Below are 13,647 nucleotides of genomic sequence, written 5' to 3' on the forward strand. Positions count from 1 at the left end.
AGAAGGAAATAATTTAGGTAAAATAAAACTAGGTTATTCAAGGACAAGTAAAATAGTTTAGTCAAAATAAATCAAACAAAATCAATTGATGAATTCTTAGTTCATAAAAATTATGTTCTTAATTAAATAAAATAATTCATAAACTCTGGGATAATAATTCGAACTAAATTAACAACGACCTAATGAAATATTTAATAAATTTTAGTAAAATAAATTAAATGAATTAAAATAATTTAGTAAAATGGATTTATAGAATTCTGGTGAAATAAATTAGACAAAGTAAAATAATTTAACGAAACAATTTATAAAATGAATTAAGTAAATTCAGGAAAAATAAATTTGTAAACACTCGGAAGTAACAACACGTTGTTGGCAGATTATTAAGATGTCTGTCAATAGATTTTAATCTATTAATTCAAGATTCGGAGACCTTTTGTAATCAAATATTTATTGTTGTATTATTAAGACCACGGCAATAAATTAGTTAATGATTTTAATTTGAAATTTGGAATTAGGATTTATAATTAAGTTGGGATGAATGGAATAGTAATTTTGGGAAATTAATGTATAAATTTTAATCTGTAAAATCTGGGGAAATATTTAGTGTGTTTGGAAATTTAAATAATAGTGTGGGTGGATAGTATTAAATATTGTAGTATTGCCTAGGGATTCATGGTACCCTCCTCTGTTTCCTGGGCACACTTAGAGTCCTTTGCATAGACGCCCAGGTGGGGGTGCAATAGGCGTAAGTTGGAAAATTAAATATTGTGGGTGTGTGTGGAAAAATATTATTGCAGTGTAGCCTAGGGATTCATGGTATCCTCCTCTGCTTCCTGGACGCACTTAGAAGCTGTTGTATAGATGCCGGATTTGGGGTACAACGGTAGTAAGATAGAAACTGTGGTATAGACGCTCCATATGAGGGTACTGTCGGGAATAGAAACTATGTTAGAAACCGCGATATAGATGCTCCATAAGAGGGTACCGTCAGGAATAAGCCTATTTGATTATTTTGTAAGGAGTTTTATTGTATATTAAGGGTTGGTTAAATAAAATAAACTGTAAAAATGAATTTCTTTTAATAATTTCTGTATCCTTCCTAATGATCTCTCACGACCCTGAGTCCTCACTCCATGTTCTGGTCCAGTTTCTGGATACTGTGCGAAAAATCCAGTGGCGCCCTAAATAACTTTAGGGGTGACCAAGAGAGCGGTGGATCCCCGTTTCAATTGATCAATAGGATTTCCTCCTATATATATATATATATATATATAAAATCTCAAAAATGTCATAAGTACAATTTTAAACGCCAGGTATGGAATTAGAGGGAAGTTGCAGGGATGGCCTTCAGGGTCAACCGTTTTTCTAATTTTTAACTTGCGGCTAAGAAAATCGAAGATTTTCAAAAATCGGGAAGTTATCGTTTTCACCGCGTTTGTCAAAAATCGAGTTTTCATCATATCTCGACGTTGGAAGATCATAGGATGCTTCCCTAAATACTCCCGCGGGGTTGTCACTGTGTCTGTATGTGTGTGTGTGTGTGTTTTTTTTTTTTTTTTTTTTTTTATTATAGAGGAGGTAAAATACATTTACGTATGCCAGGACTTGGTGTTAGTGCCAGGACTAGGTGTTGGTGCCTGGGTATGTCGGACTCAGAAGTCAATATTATTTTGCAACAATACCGACTAAACATCCTCCTCTCTCCTTTCCCCATAGATGTTACAGGGAAGACTGGATCGGGACCGCGTTAGCATTACTTCGATCTAGTCCATGTTTTGTCTCAGGATACCTATTTCTTGTTACTACGGTTTTCTAATCTCTTTCTGCGATTTTTTCGTTTAAAAGGCGCTGCGCGTAGGCTGTGACAGCTGACCAGTTTTTTTCTTTTGTGATCATGCAGGTTACCAAGCTCTCAGGGGAAAGCGTTGTGCCTATTGTTTCTTCGGTGCTGATTCTGTCGTCCTTCCACCGATCACACTCGAAAAACGTGTGCTCGGCGTTGTCAATTTTGTCTGGGCAGTATTTGCACGTTGGTGTGCTGTGCAAACCCATCTTGAAAAGATAGGAATTGAACTGCCCATGTCCCGTCAATAGCTGGGTCAGGAAGAAGTCCGTGTCCCCGTGCTTTCAAGAAAGCCAGACGTTGATGTTTGGGATCAGGCGCGCTGTCCATCTGCCCGTCTCTCCCGATGTCCATTGGTCCTGCCACTCTAGCTGCGTTTCCGCCTTTATCCTCGTTCTTGCGTCCTTCATGTTTTCGTCACTATCTTTAGCGTCATAGAGTTTAACTCTCTCGAACGCTGATAGGTCGATGGGCGTGGCTCCTGCAACGACCAATACAGCCGCTTCGGAAACTGTGCCGTAGGCGCAGGCAACCCTGAGAGTACCTCGCCGCTGTACTGCTGCTATCTTTCACCGGTAAGTCTTCTGCTTTAATATGTCTGCCAATATCTCAGCTCCATAAATCAGTACCGAGTGGACTGCTTCTAGAAGAACTCTTCTCTTTTTTGTTCTTGGTCCCATGGTGTTGGTCATAATTCTTGCTAGGCTAGACACCGTCTTGCTGGCTTTCTGGCATGCATTATCGAGGTGTTCGCTAGAAGATAGTTTCTCGTCTATTATTACCCCCAGATAGCGCAGAGCCCTTGTTGACGTTAGTGTTGTTCTTCCCATGTCCACAGCGAATGGTTTTGGGAACCATTTTTGACGAGTCAGAACGACCATCTCGGTTTCCAATCAAAACCTGAAAATTTTCCATAAAGCTGATAAAACTGCGTCAAATGTCGCCAATCGCGTGAAAATCGTTCGATCCATTCAAAAGTTATTGCGGTTTAAAAATTCCAAAAGTAGTGTTCTATGAAACTTCTATCAGACTTTTGAGCTCGAAGAGCTCAAATGCATAGAAATGCTATCTCTATGAGCTCAGTGAGCTCAAAATATCACATAAATTATATTTTGAGCTCAAAAATCTCAAAAATGTCACAAGTACAATTTTAAGCGCCCAGGTATGGAATTAGCGGCAAGTTGCACGGATGGCCTTTAGGGTGAACCGTTTGACTGATTTTTTTTTCTTAACTTTGTGACATTAGAGTAGTTTTAATACAATTCTGAAATATTTTCCTGGACTTTCAAACGAAAAATTTTCTTTTGGTACAACTCTTAAAAAAACTGATGACAGCTCCAAAAATTCTCTATAGTCACTTCTTGGATGATACTTATGCATAGAAGTTATAATTCAAAATATTGATTAATAAACTGTTATTTTAAACTCGTGGAAAAGAAAAGGAATGATAAATGAAATTGAACCAAAATACAAATAAATTTTGAACCGATAAAGAGGAAAGTAAAAAATCTCTATATTATACAATTCTTTTTCTATCATTTTAAAGTCAATAAATTATTCAATCAGCGACTAACATAAAATATTTGTGAAAAACTTGAATGAATACATATTTTCTTCATCTACCTCCAACAGTTTTTCATATGTTAGAGGTTTTTGTAGAAAGTTATTAATAAATCCACGCCGATATGATGATTTCTGGGCTAATAATAATTTATTTTTCTCTTCACTTAAGGTTTTAGCTGCTATCTTGTGAACAATATTAAATAACTCTTTTAACTTATTCTTATAAACAGTTTCATTTTTTATTTGCGTGGATGATTGTTTTCGTTTACAACTACGCTGCGAACTTTTCCACTTTTCGAAAATTCTCAATAACTTATTGATGGCATTTAGAGTTTAAGAAGTAGGAATTTGAGCCTTTTTCCATTGTCCTTGAACCTCGTTCACAGTAAATAACGCACTTCCTTCAACACTACGTTTTTGTACTTTATGATTATAGAAAAATAATGCTAAAACGTCCCTTAAAGTTGGAAGTTTACGTTCAACAAGACCACTTATTAGAAAATCAATTGAATAAACTTCTTTATCCATTTTTCTACAATCGATTTCATCCATTCATAAAAGTACTCAGTTACGAAATAACTTAGAGAAAAATAAATACTGGTAAACAAATAATTGGACAAATAACATATGAAAAAAGAATTCTAGGATAAGAATTAATTAATTACAAAAAAATGAATTTAAAATACAAGCCAAAATATTCACAAAAAACAATGATAAACCATAGCAACAATAAAAGTCCGAATTTGGAGGTAAGAACCATGAGTAATTATTACCCAAATCAAACAAACTCGGTTAGAAGATTGAATCGCGAAACAATGAGCGTTGCAGTGCACGGTGGTTAGATACTAAAGGAGAGGGCGTCCTTGAAGCATTTTTGATGGCATAGTACAGAAAATATACATGTATAAAATATACATTGCAAATCCCTACAATAAAACTACATGACAGTTTGAAGTTAGTCAATAGTCGAAAAAATGGGACCTGATTCCTTATTGGTAGAATATAGACCCTCCTTAGTTTCTATTGGTCAATCTCCTGGTTTTTATTATTAATTTTAATTAATAAATTTTAATAAATAATAATATTATATCGATATAAATCGAACAGGAAAATTTAAATTTTTATTATTATTTAGTTAATAATAATTAATTTTAATTTTAATTAATAAATTTTAATAAATAATATAAATATAAAATTAATAAAATTAATTTGCTGATAATAACTGAACAAAAATGAAACAACCCTGTCAATGTGTTCATTCGTTATTTATTTATTATATTTTAGAATTTTAATTAAATGAATAATGAATATATAAATATTTATTAACAGAATTCATGACTAATAACAATAATATAAACAATACCAGCAACACATGATGATAATAATAATTATAATAATAATAATAATAATAATGGTAATTTAATGTTTATTTCTCTAAAGACTTACGTCAGAAAATATCTATAAAATAATAGTAATAATAATAAAAGATGTTACTATTATTGTTACTAAAATTAAAAAAATCACCAGATGTCAAAGATACATTTATTTGAATAATTTTTATTTACATTAAAGTTCTTGTCTTTTAACTAATCAACCATAATAATAAAATCGTAACATTATAAATTTAGTCAATGTGGCTACAAAATTTCTTTAATACATAAAAAACATACGAGCAGTATTCATATAAGAATAATATTTTCTTTTTTCAAAACTTACAATGATTTTTCGTTCGCGAATAAATCTAATAATCAAACGACGTCATTTGACGATATTGTATATATTTATTCATTTATTTATGAACCTTTTTTTTAGGATATTAACATAAACGATATTCAACTGTTCAATTAAACGTTTCCCAAGAAAGCCATGAACGTTATCCGGATTTAAGCCATGTTAAACCCGCGAACTGGATATGATTTTTTTCATGTGTTTAGTTTATTTGTCATATTTCTTTGCGGAAACTCACATTAAACGTGATAAATCACCTGTTGTATTCCATGGAATAATTATATTATGTCAACAATTATGTCCGCGGTTTTATATAACGGATATTTTATTAACTGTTGTCGATCTATAAATTTATTCTAAATGCACATTATTCTAAACCACATAATTTCTTCATTACGCAGCAAAATTACGAACATAAGCTGTATGAAAATAGTGATTTCTTCTTTCGTGGCCTATGAGAACATTTCTTTCGCGAATGAATCTAATAATCAAACGACGTCATTCGACGATAGTTGTTTCAATTCATTGAATGTCTTTTATCTTATAGGATGATGACATAAACGGTATTCGATAGTTCGATTAAAAGTTTCCCAAGAAAGCCATGTACATTATGCGCATTTAAGCCATGTTAAGCCCGCGAACCGTACATAATTTTTTCTAAAGTGTAAAGTGTTGGATTGTCTGCCATATTTCTTCGCAGCAACTCATTTTAAATAAGATATGTTTCCCGTTGCATTCCTCAACGAATTTAATAACTTCATAGTTTACGTCCACAATTTCATATAATGAATATTTTATTAACGGTCTTTAACATCCAAATGAATTCTATACACATGTTCTATGGTTATACATACCCGTATCAGTTTACCATTCCTCAACATGAAATTATTCGATGCAATGACATAATTTCTTCATTGCATGAAGAACATAAGAACATCAACCGTATCAAAATAATCTCTTCTTTCATGACCTATAATGATTTTTCGTTTGCGAATAAATCTAATAACAAAACGACATCATTTAACGATAGTTGTATTTATTCATTGAATATTTTTCGACTTTTAAGATGATGATGACACAAACAATATTTGATTATTCGATTAAACGATTCTCGAGAGTCATGTACGTTATTCCTATTTAAGCCATGTTAAATCCGCGAATCATATATAATTATTTCTATGTGTTGGATTATCTGTCATATTGCTTCGCAGCGACTCACGTTAAATATTATAAGTTGCCCGTTGCATTCCACGAAGAAATTTAATAATGTCAAAGTTTACATCCACTGTTCCATACAATGGATTTCTCATTAACAATTTTCATGTATGAATGAATTCTAGATGCACGTTTTTTTTTCATCCGTCAAAATAACGACCCAAACAATATGCGATTGTTCGATTAAACGGTCCCCAGGAAAGACATGTACGATATCCTCATTTAAACCATGCTAAACCCGTGAACTGAATATAGTTTTCTCTATGTGTTGGATTATCTGTCGTATTCTTTGCAGCGACTCACGTTAATATGATGAGTTGTCTGTTGCAATTAACAAAAAATTTAATACCGTCATAGTTTACATCTACGATTTCATACAACGGATTTCTTATGAACGATTCTCATGTATGAATGAATTCTAGGTGCACGTTCTATGTTGAAACATATTCGTATCGGTATAACGTTCTTCAACATGAAATTATTTAATGCAACGACATAATTTCTTCATTACATAAAAAACAAACAAACGTTAACTATATAAAAATACTACTCTCAACACTGATAGAAGGATTTGTTTATATTTAATAAACTTTATTAACTGTTAATAAATGATTTTTTAAAATCATAGGATTTAATAAATATTTATTAACAGTTAATAAGCGATTTCAATGCTCGTGTTGAAGAACAGGGCACAATTCACGAAGATGCCTTGATAGGCTCTTCGTTACATTCTCTTCGTTCATCGTTAGACACTACTCTCACGACTAGAGGCTCGCAGCTCTTAGACTTTGCTGACATAAACGGACTCATCCTACTCAACGGAAGAACCCCCAGTGACTCTCCTGCCCAACACACCTTCTGTTCTGCGACAGGTAAATCAGTTATTGACCTGGTATGGGCCAACCTCGCCGGTATCAACCTTATAAACGACCTACAGACCCTTCCCGAAGACTCCTTGTCAGATCATTTCCCCGTCGCAGTTACTCTCAATATACCCCTTTCATCTCCTCCTGTTTCCCACTCCTCTGCCTCTACCCACTCTTGCGCAAAGCTGAGATGGAATCCCCAGGCCCAAGAAACTTATACATTCAAAATGTTATTGTCACAGAACCTAAAGATCTCCTTTGAGGCCTCTACGACTGATTCCCTACACATCAACCTTGTCTCAGCAATTACAGCTGCAGCCACAGAGCTCGAAATGATAACACAGAATACACAAAACACTACACAAACAAAATCTAACAAACCTTGGTTTAACAAAGATTGCCAGGACGCTAAGATAAAACTAAACCAAACTCTGAAGCTAGCCAAGGCTGCTAACTTTAACCCACCTGAAACCAATGAATACCTGATACACAAAAAAAGTTACTAAGAATTAATTGCCGCTAAGCTCAAGTCCTACAAGCTCTCTGTCGTCCAGAAATTTTCTGACATTAGTAATACCACACAATTCTGGCGCACATTCAACAGTTTCAAAAAACGCTCCCACTCGCCCTCTCTTCCTCTTGATACTTGGATTGAGTTTTATAAAAACGTTTACCCACCAAGAATAACGGACAACAGCTCCTTTTTCGGAGTTTTGAACCCTATACTGGTCACATCAATCACTTATGATGAAATCTGCAACTCAATTTCTGCTCTGAAAAGCGGCAAGGCACCAGGTCCAGATACGATCACAATTGGCTTCTCTATATTCAATCGATTTTCAACAAAATTCTTGATACTGAGCACGTCCCAAGTGGCTGGGCTCAAGTCGCTATGTTCATGTTATTTAAAAAAGGTGACCAGTCTGATCCTGGTAACTATCGCGGATTAGCCATGATAAATGTTCTAACAAAAGTATTTACTACAATCTTATAAAATAGGCTGATAGATTGGATCGACCTGACTGGTGCCTTGCCCGAGGAGCAAGCGGGTTTCACAGCGAAAAAGAGTTGTATTAACAACATCTTTTCGCTTTTATCCGTCATTCAAATAGGGTTAAGAAATAAGAAGAGTCGTCTATATGGCCTCTTCGTGGATTTCAGGAGAGCCTTCGACTCCGTGCCTCATAGCGCCCTCTGGAAGAAGCTATTCCTCCTCGGTGGTCGTTCAAAACTGATAAGAATACTGAAATGCTTGTACGATCAAGCAGTACTTCGAATAAAATCGGAGGGGCGCCTCTCGGGGGCGTTCGAGGTCACGGAAGGGGTTCTCCAAGGCGAAATTCTCAGTTCTATTCTATTTATTCTTTATTTATACGACATAGTAGAATTTTTCAAATCCAAAGGGGCTCAAGGCATCCAAATTAACAATATATACAATTTAATAATGCTATTGTACGCCGATGACTTAGTCATACTCACTAGTTCATTCTCTGAACTTAGGAAATCGCTTAGAATTCATTTTAGAAAAGGTGGACCAAGGGAAAGAAGGAGTCTCTATTTTAATGATAAGCTCGTCGAATGGGCAGATGAGTACGTATATTTAGGAGTGCCTATTACTAGCTCCGCTCTAGGGCTATCAGCAGCTAAATCTGCTACCCAGAAAGCCCATTCTGCAGCTGGTGCAGCGCTTACGACGCTCGCCAGCATCAAAGCTGAGTCTTGGCATGGCATTACAAAAATTTATGATGCTATTGTAGCCAGTACGCTCCTTTATACTTCTCATATATGGGACCTACGATATTTCGATACTCTAGAGAAGTCTCAACTAAATTTTTACAAGAGACTCCTCCTTCTCCCAATTGGTACTCCTAGCACAGCACTAAAGCATGAACTCAATGTTTCCTATGTAAAGACCAAGGTCCTGAGATTGGCGCTTGGATGGATCACCAGGATCCTCGAAATGGACGAACATCGCATCCCTAAAATGTGCTACAACAGACTCTTACTTTTAGCAAACAATCCAGTCACTGATGCAAGATATAACTGGATCGCATAATTGAAACCTCTGTTGGAATTAGGAAATGCTCCATCGACTATCTGGCACAGCCCTTCCAGCGCTCACTGGAAAAGACTGTCCCCCAAAATCCTGAGCTCATTCACCGCCAATCTCAGACGCCTCGATCTAGCTGTTATTACCGAAAAATCGTCATGTCAAGTAGCAATTCCTCGGCAATTAAACTCACCCACGGCATCCTATTTATTAAATAATCCTCTGTACATTGCCAGAGTATTTGCTCAAGCAAGACTAGCAAATCACCATTATTTCAGATTTAGTTTTAAACGGTTGTATTATGGAATAAACCCACAACTCCCTTATACTATATGTAACCTTCTCGAAAACAAGAATCTGTCACACATCATTCTCAGATGTCCAATATAGAATCTGTACAGAGAACATTTTATTATTCCAATATTATCTACTCTCGCTTCCGATGCCGACTCTCTACTTCTTAATTCACTCAGAGACCTAAGGCCCTCGACAGTAAAAGCGGTTTATCTCTTTCTAGCCCGCACAATGAAACTCAGAGCTTTTTGCTCAAACAGCTGATATTTCCGAATTGTAAAATATTGTATATTGTTTATTGATTATCAGAATACTATCCTCAGTGACTCACTCAAAGCACCTAAGAATATCCCAATAATTTTAATAATTACTTTTAAAATTAATTAATAACTTTTAATTTTTGATCACCAAAGAAGATTTTAAGTACAATTGATAAGACAAAATTTTTGTTATATTTGTACTAGTTCATTTATATAGAAATAATGTATCCTGCTGTAAGCACAGCTTTATAAGCAGTCAAATAAATAAATAAAATAAAATAATATAATATATTATTTTATTGATTTATAAATAATGAAAAGTAATTAATTAATTACAAAATAATGTTAATAAATATTTGTTAATAGTTAAAAAATATTTATTAACAGTTAATAAGTGATTATTGAGTACAGTTTATTAGATGTTAATAAACATTTATTAATGGTTAATGAATATTTGTTAACTTTTAACAAATATTTATTTAAAATAAAAAGCAAAAATAGCAATTTTCTTTTGACACTTTTTATAACCCTACAGCTAGAATACGTGATAATAATTAAATTCACTAAATAAATTAACGTTTTTAATATTTAAAAATATAAAAGATAATTATGAGCTGTGATAGAATTTGGTATTTTACAATAAACGTTATTATAATGTAATATAATTAATGCAAATAATTTATGAGGATGATTTTTGTTTATAAGAATCTTCATATCATATGATATTGCAAGCGAAACAAATTCATTCAACAAAATATTTATTAACTGTTAATAAATATTTGTTAACTATTAATAAATACTTATTAACTATTAATAAATGAACTTTCCTCCTAAATAAATATTTATTAAATGTTAAAAAATATTTATTAAAATTTAATAAATTAAATAATTGTCTTCAAATAAATTAAATTATTAATAGTTAATAAATCCTTCTATCAGTGAAGTTTTATGACCTTTCAGAATTTTTCGATCGTGAATAAATCTAATGTCCAGATGACGTCATTTAACAATAATTATTTTATTTATCGAATGGTTTTCGTCCTTCAAGATAAGGACACAAACAACATTAGATCGTTCTATTAAACGGTTCCGAAGAAGGACATGTACGTTATCCGCATTTAAACCATGCTAAGCCCGCGAACTGTATATAGTTTTTACTTTGTACTGAATTATCCGTCATATTCGTCGCAGCGACTCACATTAAATATGATGAGTTATCTGTTACATTCCACAAAAAAATTTAATAACGTCGAAATTTACAATCACGATTTTATATGATGGATATTTTGTTGACGATTTTCAACATATATGAATAAATTATTTATGCACCTTTTATTTTCAATTACTCATATTCGTATTGGTTTGACGTGCTTCAACATGAAATTATCTGATGCAATGACATACTTTCTTCGTTGCATAAGAAACATAGCAATATCATTCACATAAAAATAATAATCTCTTTTTTCATGACCAATAAGGATTTTTCGTTCGGGATTAAATCAAACAACCAAATAACGTCATACGACCGTAACTGTATTTATTTATTGGACCTTTTTCATTTTCAAGAAAAGCTATAAACAATATTCGGTGGTTCGATTGAACGGTCCCTAAGAAATTTATATACGTTATCCTGATTTAAACCACGTTGAGCACGCAAACTATGCATAGTTTTTTGTTCGTGTTGATTAATCTGTCATATTTTTTCGCAGCGACTCATACAAATATGATATGTCGCCCAATACATTCCATGAAATAAATAATAATGTCAAAGTGTACGTCCGCGGTTTAGTAAAATGGTTATTTATTTGACGACCGTCGGTATATGAATAAATTTTAAGGGCACGTTTTATGTCTAAGTATATTCTTGTATGTTTAAAGAGTTTCATCATCTGATTAGTCGATTTGATGACAAATCCTTTGCTCCAAAAAAAAATATCCGGACATCAACTGCACAAAGATGATCATAATTTTTCCTTCATGAACTAATGAATTTTCGGTTCTCTTAAAGGCAATTTTTTTTTGTTGGATCAATTCAAATGTCATAATGTCAAATACCGTCATGTCATTATGTCTAAACACATAGTCAGCTGATTATTATGAAACATTTGACGTAAAAGGAAGGATAATCAAAAAATTACCACCGATAAAAATGAATAAATCAGTCTATGCAACAATCGTATTATCGTGCATTTTCTATTATCCGAATAACATTAAAATCCAAATTCATTTCATAAATAAATGAAGAAAAATTTTTTGACATATTCATCAATTTATAAACGATAGATTCATTCAAGAATTCCGATAGGGGGCGCGCGAATGCGCGCCGTTAAAAATTCTAATAAGAATATAAGAAGCATTGAAAATTCTTGTAGGAATTTAGATTTGATTGCTATAAGTTTGGACAGTTCGGAAAAAAACGTCTTTATATTTTACTAACTTCGACTTATAGCGTTTCACATTTAAAATTCGAGTTATAAATTACTTCAATTATTCTAGATCGAAATAAAAATTTTTCCCAAGCCGCCCAGTGTCTCTCACACACCCTTGCTACTTATTTTTTAATTAAAAATTATTTTAAGCATTCGAAATACTAATAAAAATTCATCCATAGCCGCTCAGGGCCTCACACTGACCCTCGCTACTTAATATTAAATTAAAAATTACTGTTATTATTCGAAATAAAAATAAAAATTCATTCATAGCTGCCCAGTGCCTCTTACTGACCCTCGCTACTTATTTTTTATTTAAAAGTTACTTTAATTATTCTAATTAAAAATCAAAATTTTGTCATGGCTGTCCAAGGCCTCTAACTGACCCTCGCTACCTATTTTTCAATTAATGATTACTTTAATTACTTCAAATAAAAAAAAAAATTCAGACACAGCCGCCCAGTGCCTTGTTAATGATTGTTTAATCAACAATTACTTTAATTTTCCTAATGAATAAAAAAAGTCTAGTAACTTTTGCCCTCAGCCTTTTTCTGAGCCCCGCTACTGATTCTTCATTAAAAATTTCTTCAATTATTTCAATTAAAAATCAAAATTCAGTCGTGCCGATTGAGTTCAGTAAAATCTCCTTTTTTTCCTGTCGAATTTGGTCAAATCTTGTGCCTGTAATAAAAAAAATAAAAATATCCTCACTCACATTCATACGTGCATTGTTACCGTTACACTGACGCTAGCCCACACTAGCGCACGATCTCACACATTCACCTAGCATCACGTACGTCCGCCGTCCACGTTTGTTCCGTCCCCACTCTCGGTCTACTGCGCGAGACGCAGGCAGCAGATCTCTCGTCTTACTCTCGCGTCTCTTTCTGCCTTTCCACTTACTTTTCATTCTTCTGTCGCGCGCTCCTGATTGGTCACTTTCATTAATTAATTATTAATTATCCATGCGTCTGATTCAAAAATGGCTAAGGACTTTTCGTCTCAGAATATTTTTCTCTTTCGATCCCTACAATGGGGTGCGCGACTTCTGGGACACCCTGTATATATATATATATATATTGGATATATATATATATATATATATATATATATATATATATATAAACATAAAATTTCTGTTTAACAGATAGAAAAGACATTTAATAAAAATTTATAAGAGGAGTTGCGCCTTCGGGCTTGATCGCTCCAACTCGTGAAAAATCGTGTCACACCATGGCTGTCGCTCATGCGCGCCTTGGTTAGCGGGAGAGAAGCCGGCTCACGTGGTCGGCGGCAAGCAGTTGTGCTTGGACGCTTGTACTAGTACGACTACTCTGTGTCAATCGTTTTCTGATTTATCACTTATACTACGCATTTACTTGAACACTTAAAATATTCA

General features: G+C 33.6%; 1 protein-coding gene and 1 long non-coding RNA gene across 2 annotated transcripts in view; both read left to right on the forward strand.

The window, feature by feature from the left end:
* LOC123263793 (neurexin-3-like) overlaps positions 1-13,647 on the forward strand; it is a 763,584-nt gene that overhangs the window by 633,703 nt on the left and 116,234 nt on the right. The window lies entirely within an intron of this gene.
* On the forward strand, positions 1,078-8,611 carry LOC123264830. Its single transcript, XR_006509427.1, has 3 exons — positions 1,078-1,212; positions 1,657-1,658; positions 8,598-8,611. It is a non-coding gene; the product is annotated as an uncharacterized LOC123264830 (long non-coding RNA).

This window comes from Cotesia glomerata, linkage group LG1 (genome assembly GCF_020080835.1).
Source record: "Cotesia glomerata isolate CgM1 linkage group LG1, MPM_Cglom_v2.3, whole genome shotgun sequence".
Taxonomy (NCBI): Eukaryota; Metazoa; Arthropoda; class Insecta; order Hymenoptera; family Braconidae; genus Cotesia; species Cotesia glomerata.